The sequence below is a fragment of the Panthera onca genome, chromosome B2 (assembly GCF_046562875.1).
Source record: "Panthera onca isolate mPanOnc1 chromosome B2, mPanOnc1 haplotype 2, whole genome shotgun sequence".
Lineage (NCBI taxonomy): Eukaryota > Metazoa > Chordata > Mammalia > Carnivora > Felidae > Panthera > Panthera onca.
Window position 1 is genome coordinate 133,932,124 of NC_138343.1, and position 16,883 is coordinate 133,949,006.

At 37.1% G+C, this 16,883-nt stretch overlaps 1 protein-coding gene across 4 annotated transcripts in view; it reads left to right on the forward strand.

The window, feature by feature from the left end:
- Positions 1-16,883, forward strand: part of TAB2 (TGF-beta activated kinase 1 (MAP3K7) binding protein 2) — a 90,790-nt gene that overhangs the window by 14,724 nt on the left and 59,183 nt on the right. Inside the window, exon 2 of one of the 4 annotated variants that reach the window (XM_060616867.3) lies at positions 13,154-13,302. The exons of the other annotated variants lie outside the window; for them this stretch is intronic. The gene's annotated coding sequence lies outside the window, so the exon portion shown is untranslated. The remainder of the gene's footprint in view (positions 1-13,153; positions 13,303-16,883) is intronic. 4 annotated transcript variants of the gene reach the window in all.

Sequence of the window (16,883 nt, forward strand, 5' to 3'; positions counted from 1 at the left end):
TTGGAGCAATTATAAATAACATTATGTTTTTAATTTTGGTTTCTAGTTGTTCATCGTTAGTTTTTAGCAGTATGATTGATTTCTGTTAGTTGACCCCGTATCCTTTGACCTCAGTAAGCTAAATATTCTAGGTGTCTTTTTTTTTTTTTTTTTTTTTTTTTTTTTTTTGCAGATTCCATTGGGTTTTCTAATGTGTCTGTGAATATAGACAGTTTTATTTCTTCCTTTCCAATCTGTATGCCTTTTATTTGCTTTTCTTGCCTTGATGCTCTGGCTAGTATTTCCAGTATTATGTTTAGTAGGAGTGGTGAGATCAGACAAGGTTGTCTTGCTCCTGATCTTAAGGGTAATGCATTCAGTCTTTCACCATTTGGTATATGTTAGCTGAAAGTTTGTGTAGATGCTGTTTATCAGATTGAGAAAAAGCCCCTTTCTGTTTCTAGTTTAAGAATTTTTATTATGACCAGGTATTGAATTTTATCAAGTGCTTTTTCTACATCAATTAATAGGTCATGGTTTTTCTTCATTAAACTGTTAACTAATGGTAACTTTCCTTTTTAAAGATTTACTGTGGCTGCTGTGTGGAATAAACTATGGGAGCGGGGCCAAGATATAAGCAGGGAAACCATATTGGAAATTTTTGCAGTAATCCGAATGAAAGAGGATAGTAACTTGGACTAGGAAGGGTGAGAAGAGGTCAGATTTTGGACATGTTTCAAACCTTGTGTGGGCAGGAATTGCTGATGAATTGGATCTGAGGCATAAAAGAGAAGTCAGGGGTGACTCCTAAGATTTTTGGCCCAAGCAATTGGAAGTATGGAGTTGCTGTTTACTGAGTGGGAGAAGACAGTGATGTCTAGCCAGTTTGCGCTAGGCAATCAAGAGTTTGTTTTGTACATGTTAACTTGGAAAGGCCTATTAGACTTGTAACTGGAGATAACAAGTAGGTGATTGGGTATACAAAATAGAATTCTAGCAAGAGATTCAGACTAGAAATTTGAGAATTATCAATGGAGTTGACATATGAGAAATTATAGTAATATTTATTAAAAACTATACCTACCACCTTTTTACTGGACTGTTATCTAAGTTTATCTATCTGTTAGCAAAATGCCGTATTCTCTTACCACGTGAAGAACTTTGTTTAAATTTGGATTGGTTCTGTTTATCACCAGACTGCTGTGTATCTGACATTACGTGACGTGCACCAGAAATTATGTGATGGGGGGGGGGGGATATATATTCCCTATAATACTGTATTTAGCCATGCTTTTTGATAGGCAGATGACTGTAATAGTAGTGTGTCTTACTTATTTTCAGAGGTTTGTCCTAAACCTTTATAAAAGGAAGTATTTCTGTGTGTATTGTGAACAGGGTTTGACACTATTTAGATTCCTGATAGGCTTTCTGTGGCAGGATTTCTTTTGTAGGTAAAACAGGACAGCCAGGGAGACAAATCAAAAACAAAAATTAAAAACAGAAGTGCAAAATAGCTAGCAAGGAAAAGACTTCGATTTCTGACTTAGGTCCAAAATTAAATCGGTAAAGGGAGAGGGTGAGCCTCAATTTACAGAATTGGTGAAAAGACAGATCTGAGTTCCATTCAGATATGTTTACTTCATATAAAAGTGTTTCAGAAAATATTTTTTAAATGCCACAATCTTTTTTGTTATAACTGATTAACTCTAATATATTTTCTTTTTTTATACTTAAAAATGTTTTTTAAATATTTATTTACTTTAGAGGGAGAGAGAGACAGAGTGCTAGCAGGGGAGGGGCAGAGAGAGAGAGAGGGAGACACAAAATCTGAAGCAGGCTCCAGGCTCCAAGGTGTCAGCACAGAGCCCGATGGCGGGGCTCAAACTCACGAACAGCAACATCATGACCTGAGCCAAAGTTGGTCACTCAACCTACTGAGCCACCCAGGCGCCCCTCTAATATAATATTTTCGTACTGATAAAGAAATTTATGTGTCTCTAGCACTTTTAGTTCCTCTGTTGTGCAATTTACCAAATTGTGTTACAATATTCTGTTTACTTTTCAGTTTCTCCCACTAAATGTCAGGTTTTACAGCATTAGTACAATGCCTTGGCACTTAAGCTCTCTGTACGTATTTGTGAATGAATGCATGAACACCTACTACTAAAGTTTAAAGCTAATAACCTTGCTTTTGAAAGCAAATGAGTTTTTGAGATTCCAGAGTGTGGGTTATGGTCATATGTCTCTTCCGAGTACTACATTTTCAGTTGATGCTTTCAATGAACATTATACTCCGACAGAATGCGCATAGCAACATTACTAACCCAAAGTCAGTGAGACACACATTTTGCCTTTTGTTATCTGTTCTTTTTGTCCTAGTGGTAATGGATTTATGCAAAATCATCTCAACTTTGGCCCAGACTTGTATTGAATGGCATACGCTTTACAGATAGGAAGCTGAGCTTAGAGTTTAGCCCACAGTTAGTTACATGCCTCATAGGATTTTCATGTGCACGCTTATTACCTAGTCCTTCTCCCCATTTCCAAGTAGATGGTACAATTATAGGCCACGTTTCTCTTCAGTAATAATTATACTTTTAAGAGCATTTTCATATACTCTTGTTCCTTTGAGCTTTACAAGACAAATATACCCTGAGCCTTTACTGTTCCAATGCAGATTTAAGCGCCCTGAGAACAGTTATTTTTGCAACCAGGTATTTTATCTCTAAATCCATAGTGTGTTTGTACATGTATGTGTATATATATATGTACGTATGTATGTATCTACATGTACATATATGTCCCATTAGTCCATAACAAATTAATAAAGTTTATAGGAAGAATCTTTCTCTGAAATTGTTGATGTGATAAATGCTTAATAAGTGTTAGAGGTTTATAGAAAACTTTTTCAATTATAACATAGCTATAAAATTATTACCAAAATAATAAACTTAAAACTTTATAATAATTATCGTTAGGCTTTTCATTTGGCTTTCTTGACCCGACTCTTTTCTGAGTTGTATCTAACTTTGACTCTTTTGTTGTAAATTCTTGGTCTTTAAGTCTCCTCTTTTCCTGCTTAGCACCTTTTCTGTAATTCCCTGGGTCATTGTCACTACCTTCTCCTAAAACTCAGTACTGTGTAATTCTAGAAAACCTATTGCCTGTCTTGGAGAGGCAATTACTGCGTGGGAGACAGATAAGTTTTAGACAGAGAACTTGGGTTCCTAGCATAGCATCATCAGGCTATTTAGTTTTACTTGTTCCAGTTTCCCTGCCCCGCCACCCCCCAGTCTTCCCCCTCATTCACTCTGAATTCCAGTGCTGTTGGTCTAAGAACTTCCCTTTAGGAAAAGTCATTTCTATTTGGTTATAATCAGCAGTAGAAAGTGTGTTGTGTGGAAACCATCTTTGTTTCCTACCCACATTCCCATTATCCTCCTCTTCTTCCAATGAGAAAGATAACTTAGAATAATATTTACCACCATCGCTCCTACCACCTCACCCCACCCCATCTCTGGGATATTGATACATAAGTTTTTATATTTCTTGAAATAAATGAGGCAACTTGGTAGAGCTCTTTGAAGAAAAAACAAAACTTTATGTAAGGTGTTTGTGATTAAAGCATTAATCAATGAGTAGTGTAACACTTCATTCATCTAGTTTCATTGGTTATAAATATGCTACATAAGATAATTGAAATTTATCCCAAAATGTTTTTTTTATAGATTTTGTGTATAGAGATTTTTACAATATATATGCACTATGTAGGTTTTACCTGTGTGTGTGTGTGTGTATGTATACATGTATTTAGTAGCTACAAGTATGTTTCTTTATAATGTTTTTATATGATGTACTCCCTTCTGAAATAGGGAACATTCCCCTTGCTCCACACTTAACCTGTTCTGGAAGATAGAAATGGCTTCTTGTTCCCAGAGCTTCGGAATGAAGAGTCAGAAACCCTAGGTTCTAGTCCAAGCTCTAACAGTAAATTCCTGTGTGAGATATTTTGTTTTTTTACCATTGAATCCATGGGATCTGGAATAGTGTCTGGCATGCAGTAGGTGCTTATTAGCAAATATTCGTGGAATAAATCATTGTTTTATGTCTACATTAGCACTGCTTTCCTGATTTATTACTTGGGATTCAGTACTACCTAGTAAATAAGCTTCTAAGTTTTTAATATAATAGGAGTATCTAGGTTCTGACTGAGGCGAACTATTTAATTTATATTGTTTTTTAGTTGCTTCGTGGAATTTTTCGCCTTCATGATGTATCTTCTTATATACTTAAAGTTGTCAAATGATTTTCTAATACTTCATTTAATGAGAAGTTTCCTTACCGATTACATTCTGTTTGTCTATATTATATGTAAGCAGTGTCTTATTTACAAGGATATAGCCCATGTCCCCAGGGATCTTATAACCTAGATGAAGAGACACACAAATGAAACTAGAAGACTGATTAAATGTTAGATCATGAAGCACTGACCTACAGGTACAGTGGGAGTTCTAAGAATAGAGAGATCCATGTGGGTTGAAGCAGTAGCAAAACAATTCAAGAAGGAGATGAAACGAATTGGTTTTGGAGAGTAAGTCAGAGTTTGATAAGCATCGAGATGGAGAAATGACATTCTAAGCCAAGGCAGTAGCGTAATCAGGAAGGAAAACTGGGTTAAACATGTTCAGACAAGCCCGACTGGATTCCTACGGGTGTGAGGACGAGTGGGAAATAAAGGTAGGTGGATTTAGTAGAGTTTTACTCTAGGTTCCGTGAAACCGAAGAGGTCTGAGGATAGAATTTAGAGGGATCCCTGCACTTAGATGAGAAAAAAACTCCACATCTTTATGTTTTCACTAACAGAAACCTGTACCTGCAATTTAGCAGTTTCTTCTGACAGTCCCGTATTTACAGTGGTTCAACTTAATGATTTTTCAACTTTCTGAAAAAGAGATACACATTGAATAGAAATCTCACTTCAGAGTTTGAATTTAGATCTTTTCCTTGGCTAGCGATTCCCAGTGCTGGACTCTCTATGCTGGGCAGTGTCAGGGAGCCGCTGCCCCAGTCAGCCACACAATCACGAGGGTGAGTGACCGGTACACTTACAACCATTCTGCACCCGCACGGCCATTCTGTTTGTCACTTTCAGTACAGTAGTCAATAGATTACATGAGCTAGTCAGCACTTTATTATATAGTAGTCTTTGTGTTAGATGATTTTGCCCAAATGAGGTGTAAGTGTTCTGAGCACATTCATGGTAGTCTGGACTAACCTGTGATGGTTGGTGGGTTAGGTGTATTCAGTGCATTTTTGACTAACAGTATTTTCAATTTACAGTGGGTTTGTTGGCACATAACCCCATCATAACTCAAGGAAGATCTGTACTGTGATTCTAAGCAGTAAAGCAGTGCCTATGACTTTATTACTAATAGTAAAAGCACAGGGATTTTCATATTACTTTACAGTTGTTGATATCTCTGAATATAATTTACATAGGTTAATAAAAAATTATGGTTATTAGACTTCTAGATTTTATTTTGTTGAGTGTTAATAAAGAAGCATATATATCTATATCTATATGTATCTATATCTGTATCTATATATATATGCATCACCAATACAGGTTTTAAAAAAATACTTGGTAACTTTCAATATAATTGGTTTTCTTTGTAATCACTTATGCATTTAAAACCATCCATATTTTAAAAAATAATTACACTTTAGTGAAATTGGCTTTCTTTGTAATCCTATGTATTGTATTTTATGCATTTCAAACTATGCTGAGAGGATATTTGTAGCTTTCTTCAGACTGCCAAAGGGGTCAACGGCACCAGATCTAGTGAAACCAAACAAGAAAAGGCCTTGAGAACCCCACCAAAGAGTTTTAGTTGAAGTGAATAGTAGAGGAGGAACCTAATGAATTTTTCTTTTGTTTTTAAATACAGAATAAATACAAGTTAACTTAGAAGGATTTTTAATTTTCATTAAGTTTTAAAAAGAGGGAGTTCTTTATTTTACAACTATAGATAAATGTAAGTTTACAAGGCAACCAAAACTTGTATAATCCCACACTCTTTATCCTTACCCTCTTACCGTGTATCTGTTCCAGTTTGTTAAGTTTTTGTGCAAAGGAATGAAATATTTAAAGTGGTTAGGTAGGAGCATTTCTTAATCTGCTGTACTACACTGGGTCAAGCGGGAAGACTTTGGTGTCAGGGAGGTAAGCTGTGGGTCTGGTGAGTTAGATGCTGAATGACTGGGATAGTATGGGTAGCGTTAGGGGTGGGCTAGAATTGGCATTGCCAGGAGGTATTAAGAAAGAACTTTAAAGGGGTTGGTGGTAATCATGGTGGCCGAAATGCATGCAGTGGTGTAGGGGAAAGTACCAGAAAGTTAAGAAGAGAGTGCCTAAATTAGGATTCCTGGAATAATACTCTACAGGTTCACAGTGCTTTATCTGTAACCCGAGACCAGCTTTGTGTTTTAGAATTCAAAATTCTTTGAATTTTAGAAAGGAAACGTGACATTTATATTGTATATTATGTAATGCCCCCAACAAGGTCTGAGGCATCACCCAGTTATTAAACCCTAATTATTTCTGCAGTGAAGCATGGAAATAGTCACAGTAGGCTAACTAAGCCTATAAATAGCCTTAAGTCAGTAAGTCAGTTCAAAGCAAATTTTTGCCACTACCAGATGAGGTTTTTTTTTCTTAAGATTTATTTTTATGTAATCTCTACACCCAATGTGGGGCTTGAACTTACAACCCCGACATCAAGAGTCACATGCTCTCCCGACTGAGCCAGTCAGGCACCCCGTGCAGAGGAGTTTCGACATGAAGAGTCATGGAAAAAATCTTTTAAGTACTTTTAGATTTCAGAACTATGGAAGTAATTGTAAACTGTATTGATTATAACATCCAGTGAAGAGAGTCTTAGGAGTTGTGTTTTGAGGAATATTGATTATGAAATGGATGAAATTTGAAAGAGAGGTAAAGAAAGGCAAGAGAAGCGTTTAGGTGACTTCAGTTTTCAGGCTAAAAAGAGAATTACTACTTCTGATAAAAATGGGAAGCTGAGGAGGGAAGCGAGTTTGGGCAGGATTTTAAATTTAAGCTTACTTCCCTTTTATTTTTCAAGTGTTCCATATTGGTAGAATGAGCTTGAAAGTTTACAAGTGGAATGTACAATTTCCTTTTAAAATAAGCTCTTAACACACTGTATACATTGTATTAGCTAACTTGACAATAAATTATATTTTAAAAAATTAAAAATAAAATAAAATAAGCTCTTAATTTTCAGAACTCACAGTCTCTGATGTTGAGACATTAAAGTACTTCGGGTTTGAGAGTGGTTGAAAGGTGTTGTTCCTGGAGCATTAAAATTGTGGCCCTGCTCAACTGGGACAAAACCTGGAAAACAGACCGAAAAGGAGTAAGGTACTTATACCATGACGGGATTCTTTGTGTGGCTGAGCCATTAACGTGGCCATATTTGTAATGATGTGAACGCGTACGGAAATGGCAGTTGCAGCTGCAGCGTGGTGGCTGACGCACTTTGAATGCTTACCGCAGGCCGGCACTGTTCTAAATGCTTTACAGCAAGCAGTCTCCTGCCTCTCTGCCTTGTAGTCCAGGTCATGACTGCATGTGGGTGGGAAGCGTTAGCACAGCTAGCGGTATGATTTTGATTCCCAGTTCACCTTAAAAATCTGGAGTGAGGGGCGCCTGGGTGGCTCAGTTGGCTAAGTGTCCCACTCTGGATTTCGGTTCAGGCCATCATCTCAGGATTCGTGAGATCGAGCCCCACGCTGGGCTCTGTGCTGACCGCGCAGAGCCTGCGCGGGATTCTCTCCCTCTCCCTCCCCCACTCACGCTCGCGCGCGCTCTCGCTCTCTCGTTAAGTAAATAAATATTATAAAAAAAAAAAACTGACCAACTTCAAATTCTATACATTTAGACAAATTTTAAACATAAAAATCCAGAGTATGGATAATTCATGAATATGTAGAATTGAGTAGGTTTCAACTTTATTGCTATTCTGTGATTTTTTTTAATCTACTTTGATAAATGAACTCCTATTAATATTGTCACATAAATAACATCTCTTAGAAATAGGAGCAGACAAGTCTTTAATAGAAATAGAAATAAGGACAGACAAGTCTTTAGCAAAAATGAAATAAGGTCCAATAATTACTCTTAAAATTTAATTACTTAGCTGTATCTACTGTACATACATATATGCATTTACTTTACGTATAGTTTAAGAAGGCAAATTTTGTCTTAAACCTTTATTCAGATTCTCCCACTGACTTGTATAATACAAACTTGACGTTTTTAATTGAGTAAGGACATCAGACTAGAGTATATATAAGCGTCCTTTCAGTATCAGACTCTACGGCTGTGAATGTTTAGATTTCATCCAGTAGAAGAGAAGGACTGAACTACACCTTAAAGGAGATTCTCCTTCGATTATGCTGGAAACAGTGCAGAAAAGGTGCCTGAGGAAGACGTGCAAGGACGAGTGTCAAAACTCTGCACCACATGGTTTTGACAAACCAGAAGCACAGAAATAACAATCCTAGAAAAATGAAGAATGTGTACGCTATTGAGCAGAAAAATTTTCAAGAAAAGAGTGATTAGTAATCATTCAAATTAGTAATCAGTCAACTTAATAGAATATAGAGGAAAGGGGGTCTCTGGGTGGCTCAGTGGGTTGAGTGTCTGACCCTTGATTTCGGCTCTGGTCATGATCCCAGTGTCATGGGATCAAGCCCCACGTCAGCCTCCATGCTGAGTGTGGAGGCTGCTTAAGATTCTTTCTCTCCCTCTGCCCTTCTCCCCCATTCTCTCTTTCTCTCTCTCTCTCTCTCTCCCTCTCCCTCTCCCTCTCCCTCTCCCTCCCTCCCTCTCTCAAATTAAAAAAAAAAAAACAAAAAACAAAAACATAGAGGCAGGAACCCTGTGCCTGGAGTTAGAAAGCCACGGATACATTTCTGGCCCTAAATCTGCCACTAATTGAGGTTTTGATTAGTAAATTACTCAATTTTCTAAACCTTGCAAAATGAGAATAATAGCTACCTAGGCTTCCTCACTGGTTTTTCATGAGGATCAAATGATACGATGAATTAGAAAGTACTCAAGAAAACTTAAATATACTATGGAATTAAGTTATTGCAAAATGGTGGATGACGATCCTGAAAAGGGTATTGTATTTGATGATTTGAATAAAACTATTATCAAGGGAGGAAACTTGGAGGCAGTTTAAAAGAAAGTTGAAGCCATAGTATAACTACTCTGTAGAGGAGTTTGGCAAAAGGCATGAATGGTAAGACACAGGGGGCCTAGCATAGTGTGTTCAGTCCTTACATTGCTAATGCAGATTTTGGTATGTATGCTTGTGTTTCTCACTTGTTTAGGAGGATGTAGGGGGCAGAAACTGTAGCTCATTCTCTTTCCTCAGTGCCTTGAATACAGTAGCATATTAATAGCTTTGTGAAGACATACTTGTTACAGGGCTTAACTGGTAAGGAAATACTTTGTGTATTTCCAGTATATTGTATATACCAGTATATTATATATACCAATTAAGGTAAGGAAATACATCCACGAGTTTATACATGGATGTATGTTTAAGATGGTTAAGACTCAAACATGTTCATAGGTTGAAGGAAGAACGCTAAGCCCCAGATAACCATTTCAGAGCGTAGAGAAAAAAAAGTAAGCTTCCCAGTCCTTTGTACAGAGCCAGCATAACATGATAATAAAATATGAACATAAAAGAAGAATACACACCAATCTCCCAAAAGTTGGTGCAAAAAATGCTTAATAAAACTACCAAATGGAAACTACCATTACATTAACAGAATAAAGCGTAACCAAGTAGAATTCACTCTAGAAATGTAATGATAAATTCATTCACGTTTAGTGGGTGAGAGGGGATTATGAGTATCTTGAAGGATTCCAAAAAGGGGGAAATCAACATTTATTTCTAATAATCCTTAGTGAAACCAGGATAAATGAATATATTTAAAATTTTACATACCTCCAACCACAAGACTGCATTTTGTTATTAGACATGAAATACTAGAATTTCTATTTTAGTGTTTAGTGAAATACTAAATTCCTTTTTTAAAGTCATGAAGCAAGGAAGATCTGGCCAGTGTTACTATTCTATAACATTGTCTTTGGAATACAATGCAAAAATTAGACCAAAATACAAAATAATTGTTGAAAGGGAGGAGACAGATTTATTATTTGTAGATGATCTTGTATATCTGGAAAAGACAAAAAAAGAATCAACCTACACATTACTATGAATCATGAGGTTTCATTATAATAGCTAGTAATAAAATACCAAACATGAAAACTAACTGTTTAAGTATTTTTCCAGCCACCTGGGTGGCTCAGTCGATTAAGCGTCCGACTTGGGCTCAGGTCATGATCTCACAGTGTGTGAGTTGGAGCCCTGCATCGGGCTCTGTGCTGATGGCTCAGAGCCTGGAGCCTGCTTCAGATTCTGTGTCTCCCTCTCTCTCTGCTCCTCCCCCGCTCATGCTCTGTCTCTCTCTCCTTAAAAAAAAATAAACATTAAAAAATACATATTTTTCTTGGTGGACTTTAAACTGAAAGCCCATCTGTATGGGTTAATGAATGGGAATCCTCATTCTTTTTTTTTTCCTAAAGTTTACGTAGAGAGTGTTCAAGAGAGAGAGTGAGAGAGAGAGCGTGCGTGTGAGTTGGGGAGGGGCAGAGAGAGGGAGAGAGTGAGAATCCCAAGCAGGCTCCACACTGTCAGTGAGAAGCCTGATGCTAGGCTCCAGGTCACAAACTGAGGTCATGGCCTAAGCCGAAATCCAGAGTCAGATGCTTAACCAACTGAGCCACCCAGGTACCCCAGGAATCCTCATTCTTAAATACTGTTTTTAATTATTTTTTTTAATGTTTATTTATTTTTGAGAGAGATAGAGCACAAGTGGGGGAGGGGCAGAGAGAGAGGGAGACACAGAATCTGAAGCAGGCTCCAGGCCCTGCGCTGTCAGCACAGAGCCCGACACAGGTCTCGAACTCACAAACTGAGATCATGACCTGAGCAGAAGTCCCACACTTAACCTACTGAGCCACCCAGGCACCCCTAAATACTTTCTTTGCTTTTTTTTTTGTTTATTTTCCTTCTATGGAATACACAGGCAATTTAATTTTATCATCTCTAAGTAAATTGAAGTGGGTTTTGAATAGACACTTTCCATGTTAACTTTTAAAAAATATTTTGAAATAAAGTTGTAGCAGTGAATAGAATGACTAAGGATTTTTTTTTTTTTTAATTCTTTGTTACTTTTGATACTTGCTGTATTACTTGGTAATGCTAGGAAAGGTGTAATCTGATCTTTGAACCATATTTAGTAAATAGTAATTTTGTATGGAACCCGCTGTTCTATCAGTAAGAGGAAAATTATTGCCCAAATGTAAGGCTTTTCTTTGCCCTTAAAGCATTTCCTGACTTAAAAACCAAGTTATATCATGCGTGGATTCTTTTTGCTTTTTAAAGTACACTACTCCAGATCTGTAACTTTTTAACAAGAGATGTGTTGACAAAGGTACTTTCTATTTTATTTGGAGGGAGAAGAATTACATCGTTTACCTTGCTTACCACTGATTCCCTTTATGTTCTAAATGTAAATTGTTATATTTGTATTCATTATCAGCTCTCAGAATTGAGCTCTCTGACACATTTCCTTTGTAGTTCTGAAATCAATGTTGATAAATCAGTTGTGTCTCTTAGGATGTGATGCAGTTGAGTTATTTAAACCTAAAGCTTGTTACACACTGTTGTTTTAGTATATATGAAAATGAAAACTTAGGTAGACCTGTATGTTTAGAATTAAAAAATGTGTTTCACTCTGTAGTAATGCAGAAAAACTGATTATCTACTGTGTGCTAGGTTGTTAGCCACTTGTGTACTTTAGCTAATTGTCTTGACAGTCTAGTAAAGTGAGATGTGGTATCCAACTTGATAGAAAAGAAACTTCTGCAGAGAGTTTTAGTCCAAGGCCGTGCTGACACAAGATTTGAACCTAGATCTGTCTCTGCCAGAATTTTTTCACTGAGAATATGCCATCGTGAAAGATGGAAAATTTACATTTTTCTTAAAAACTATTTTGATTCTGTTTTGCTTTGCTGTGTTGCTAGTCACTAGAAATACAGGGAGTTCTTTGAATCCTTGTCTTCACTATTATTATTATTATTATTATTATTATTATTATTATTATTATTATTTTGTCTTGTTAGCAGTTCCCACAATCTGCCATCATTTGACAGTAGCAGAGAATTCAATTCATTTTGAGTGCTGTGGCATTTGTTTCTTAGAGAAGCTCCCTCGGGTGCCAGCTCACCAAGTGTAAGGACATCTTTGCCAGGCTCTCATACAACAGTCTACCATTTTTAATATCCTACCATTTCTGTAACCTCTGTAGTTTGTGTGTGTGTGTGTGTGTGTGTGTGTGTGTGTGTGTGTGTGTGTGTTTTAATATGGACCCCACAAATTTATACCAAAAAGATTGAACCTATTTTGGTAATGGAAAAAGAGAATTTCCAGTGTGGTTAAGAACCACATCTTATGAGCTGTTTTTTTGCCTCCCACTTTAAGAATTACCAAGTATTTTTAAAAATTGGAACTTGAAATTCAGTTCATTGCTTGGATGTATTTCTGAAGAAACCTCTGAGACTTGATTGTAGGAAATCAGGGGAGCAGTTAGAAGACAATTGGAAATAAGATAGTGAAAGAAGAGCAAAATGACCTGAAAATGAGGACTTTACAATTTTAATTTGACCAGTGAAAGTGGATTTGCTGTTTTTCTCTTTCGGCTATTGTCTGTGGTCCCACGTTGGACAGTCTGCTGCTCAAAGCGATCACAGGTCTCACGAAGGCCACTGTTTCAGTAGCTGGAACTGGAAGTCTAGAGTAGAGTTGGGTAAAGAAAGACAGTGACTTAACTCATGTAAATGGCATCTTCTGGGAACTTACAACTTAAGAGATCCTTCTTCCACCTCCGAATATCTTCTGTGAGACGCACTGGGGACTTCATCACTGCCATTAGATCTCATAGTGTTACCTGGTCACGTTTCTTGTTCCGCCTGCCTCTAGTTTACTCTAGTTTCTCTTCTGCTTTCAAGGCTCCAGACCCAGTTCCTGGACCTGCCCTGGAAAAGAAGTATCCGGTAGAGATGAGCTCACTGCAGTTACTTAATTAAAAATTTGTAAGCTGCAAAAATGGCAATGGGCCAACCAAGAACAGCTACAATTTGAATTTTTCTATTTCCAGGTATGCTAAAGTCCACGGCACCAGTCAAGCTTAGCCTGTGTAACTGCCTTACTGTGACATCTATAATAACCAAAACTTTACTTTCAAAATCTGTGGTCTTCTTGCTTTCAAGTATAGTAACATTCCTAACATCTAGGTAACATGCAGCTACTCTTGACTTTAACTTACTTTGCCTGAATATTTCTGATTTAACTTGTTTGCTAGTAGTAGCAAACTAATGCAAAGACAACTTAGGAAAAATAAATTGGAAATACTATTGAGTTAGACCCTGTAAATGTGCAAAAACTACTCTGGTCTTCAATGAAAAGTAACCATTATCGACAGCAAAACTGTCTTCCTTTAAGAGGTTCACACAGAGTCTGAGTAGTACGTGGAGTTAAATAAGGGAAACTAGTTCTCTCAACCATTCCACGCAATGCGTGCCTTCGCATAGAGTCGGTGTTTTCTTCAGCAGTTGGAAGCAGAACCAAATAATGTATTATATAGTACTTCTACATAAAGAGTTTAATTTTAAATGTAAGTGTGTAACTAATATTTGCTGTAATGATACTTGATTATTCAAAATAAATCCAATAAGAAAGTCATAAGTAGATTAAATTGTCCTGGAATATAACAACAAAAACAAAAACACGTTTCCTGGTGCTTAAGATTTTAATGGAGTGAAAACTACTTATGAAGGATTCGAGGGCTGAGGTCAGTTAGCTTTTAGGGGCATTTATTGCTTTTACCAATTTGTATAGATTTAGAAACTGGATTAATCCATGAAAGGTGATTTTATTTACTGAATGGGCAGATAACCATACTTATCTTTTGTTTTTAAAGTTCAGTTCAGAAGAATTGATCGAGAAATTTTATGTCCCAACTGTGATTTTAAAGGATGATTCTAATATCCTAGCTTCTGCTTCAGAAATTCTCTCCTCCACTGTTATTGTATAATGAATATGTCAGCCAGTCTAGTCAGCATTGGGTCCCTGATTATGTCCCACATGATTTGTTTGGTATTGAAAGGATTGACTCTCACTGAGTGTTGTATTAGGACCGGAAAGAGAGCTACTATCAGAGTTATTACAGGATCTTTACTGCCGATGGGTGAATTGGGGGAGAAATTGAAGAGAGAATTGCATTTGAATTTCAAGTCTTGTTTGTTATCACTGGGAGGCTGTTAGTAATGGTGAAATTTTTCTACATTGCTGAATGCAAGTTTTGTGTAAAACACTGTACTAGGCCCAAAGGGATGTGCAAATGAATAAACTTTGCTTTCGGTGAGCTCACAGACAAGTAATACCAAAGGAAGTACTATAATAGGAGTGCTAACAGTATACGGGAAAGGACCAGATAGAATCAACTTTGTGGGGAAGGTAACATTTCTACTAAGCCTTGAGGGATAGATAAAAGTCTTTGGAGAGAATGGCAAGAATCTAGAAATCTTAGAAATCTAAGTTATGGAAATGGAAGTAGATAGGGGCACCTGAGTGGCTCAGTCGGTTAAGCTTCCGACTTCGGCTCAGGTCATGATCTCACAGTTGGTGAGTTCGAGCCCCACATCAGGCTTGCTGCCATCAGCACAAAGCCCTCTTCAGATCCTCTGTCCCCCTCTCTCTGCCTTTCCCCCACTTGCACTCTCTCAAAAATAAGTAAACATTTTAAATGTTATTTACTTCTTTAAGAAGTAAAAAAAAAATTTTTTTTTTAAGTGTATAACATGTTCTAGAAATTGTGAGCAGCCCAGTGTGCCTAGAGAACAGTGGAGTACAGGATGTGATAGAAGATGGAGCTGTGTCATACTTTTGAATGTCAGGTGAAAGATTTTGGACTTAATTCAGTAGCAGGGAATGGGTATCCACTGAAGATTTCTTAGCCTTGGTGCACTTAAGTCCGTGAGTCTTTTGAAAAGCTAACTGTATTAGAGTAATTGTCTTGATGAAGTTAGATTTTAGCAGTAGTGGTACCTCATTAAGGACATTTATTGTTATATGTGCCAAACGTGTGAAGAGTTTTTCCTGCAGTTTCTCATTTAATCCTTACTACAGGAATGTGCGAAGTAACTGAAATGACACACGTTAGGCATTTAGCATAGGACCTGGCCCATAATAATGGTGAACCAGTAATGCTGAACCATAGCGTTTACACTGTAAACTTAGAGAAAAGTGTTCTTGTCCACCTTTATGTGTTATAACTTTCTATAAAAGTATTGTGTTTATTGAGGGACTCAGGCTTAAGATAGTAACATTAAACCTCTTTTTCTACAACCCCCTACCTCTTTTAAACAATTAAACCATCCCATTGGTGGATGAGTATTTCTTACTCCGTTTGAGAGTAACTCAGCATTAGTTCACGTTGAGTTAGCCTTTGGTTGAAAATCAAAGGGACCTGGCTTTTTTGTTTTAACAGGACTGAGCATAGGGCTAGTCGTGCACCTAAACATATAGCCTGTATGTAACGTTTAAATCAAAATGTAACTGTAGATCTCATCTTGTCAAACATCTGGAAGATTGTTAATTGTTGTAGCTGTTAACTAGAACAGTAACAGTCTCAGCATAGATAACATAGGCTTTAAGTTATCTTAAAGTACATATAGTTGGCTAAGTTTGGTATTTTCAAATTATTCTACTCTTACTCTCCTGCTCAGGTATCAGAATACAAATACTGATGGACCATATTCCATCCATGTAACCTTTTACCTGGCCTCGCTCCCTCTCCAAAATAAGTGTATATTCTTTCAGAGTCTTTCCTGTAGATACATACAAAATATCTTTTTAAAATACATCTTTGTATCCCTTTTTTAAATACACAGATTCTGCCTCTTACTTTTTTTATTCATTAAAATCTTCTCTTTCCATTTAATTATTTCTATATCTTATTCCACCAAAACACACACACACACACACACACACACACACACACACACACAGCTACTTGGTATTCATTAGTGTTGCTATACAGTAATTTACTTATTCACTTGCCAGTAGCAGTTGTTTTTAGTAATACACACTAAGGAGGTGACTTTCTGCTCCTCTTGAAACACATGTGTTTGTCTCTAGATGAGATGCTCTAATTTATATAAAGAGACCTCTGGTTCTTTATTATCTGCAACAGACTTCATTCAGCCTGCCTCACAGCCGACTGCAGTCGCAGTGGGGGGTGACACCACAGTTGTGCACAGCTGGCCTTGCAGACTAACTTGGTGGGAAGTGTGTGTATAGATGTCTCAGTGTCTCTCTCCATGATGCTCCTCAGTTAAAAGGAATATAACAGCTGTCCTCTGTGCCTCACATGTGGGGAGGATAAGGTGAGATAATAGACATGTGCTGATAAGAAGTCCCAATATAAATCTGAATTCTGCTAGATTATAATCTTCTCAAAAGCAGGGACTATATTTTACTTATCTTTGCATATTTAAAGCACATTGCCTGGCTTGTAGTCGCAACGTTTATAGAGTGGATCCTAGAAATGCTGGTGAGCCAAAAAGTCGTTCAGGCCCGTAGAATTTTCTCAGATCTATTTTCTACATTATCTGGAATCTGTACATTTTTCACTGAAACTTTCCCACCTTTTCAAACTTCACTCATTTTTCTACTCTA